Source organism: Peromyscus leucopus, chromosome 4 (assembly GCF_004664715.2).
Source record: "Peromyscus leucopus breed LL Stock chromosome 4, UCI_PerLeu_2.1, whole genome shotgun sequence".
Classification (NCBI taxonomy): Eukaryota; Metazoa; Chordata; class Mammalia; order Rodentia; family Cricetidae; genus Peromyscus; species Peromyscus leucopus.
This window is the reverse complement of record NC_051066.1, coordinates 79,862,985-79,863,734: the sequence shown is the minus strand read 5'-3', so window position 1 is coordinate 79,863,734 and position 750 is coordinate 79,862,985.

Genomic DNA, 750 nt, shown 5'->3' with positions numbered 1-750 from the left:
CACTAAATCTTTCTGCTTTAGAAACAGGTAACACAAATTTAAGTTGATGGCCTTTACCAAAAAGGTATTTACAATCTGGAAAGGGTAATAGAGCTATTCAAGTAAGTGTAACCTATGACATGGCAGCCATAAAATATCACTTGTGATGTAAAAGACAGAGTGAGGTGGGCTTGGTGAGATAAGCATTTAATCCTAGCACTTGGGAGGCAGAAACAGGCAGATCTCTGTGAGTTTAAGAGTTCTGGGACAGCCAGGGCTCTGTAGAAAGATCCTGTCTTTAAAAAAAACAACCAAACTGTTGCTGGAGGGCTTCTCTCCAGGTTCCACCAAGCCCTGCAGTCCCACAATCCACGTATAAAATGATCATTCAGATGCTTATATTACTTATAAACTGTATGGCCGTAACAGGCTTCTTGCTAACTGTTCTTATATCTTAAATTAACCCATGTCTATAAATCTATACCTTGCCTCGTGGCTGGTGGCTTACCAGCATCTTTACATGATGCTTGTCCTGGGGGTGGCTGCAGTGTCTCTCCCTCCTTCTTCCTGTTTCCCCAATTCTCCTCTCTCCTTGTCCCGCCTATACTTCCTGTCTGGTCACTGGCCATCAGTGTTTTATTTATATAGAGTGATATCCACAGCACTTCCCCTTTTCTTCTTTTTTTTTTTTAAAGGAAGGTCTTAACTTTAACATGGTAAAATTACATATAACAAAACAATTATCGAGCAAGAACTGCAGTTACAATATTA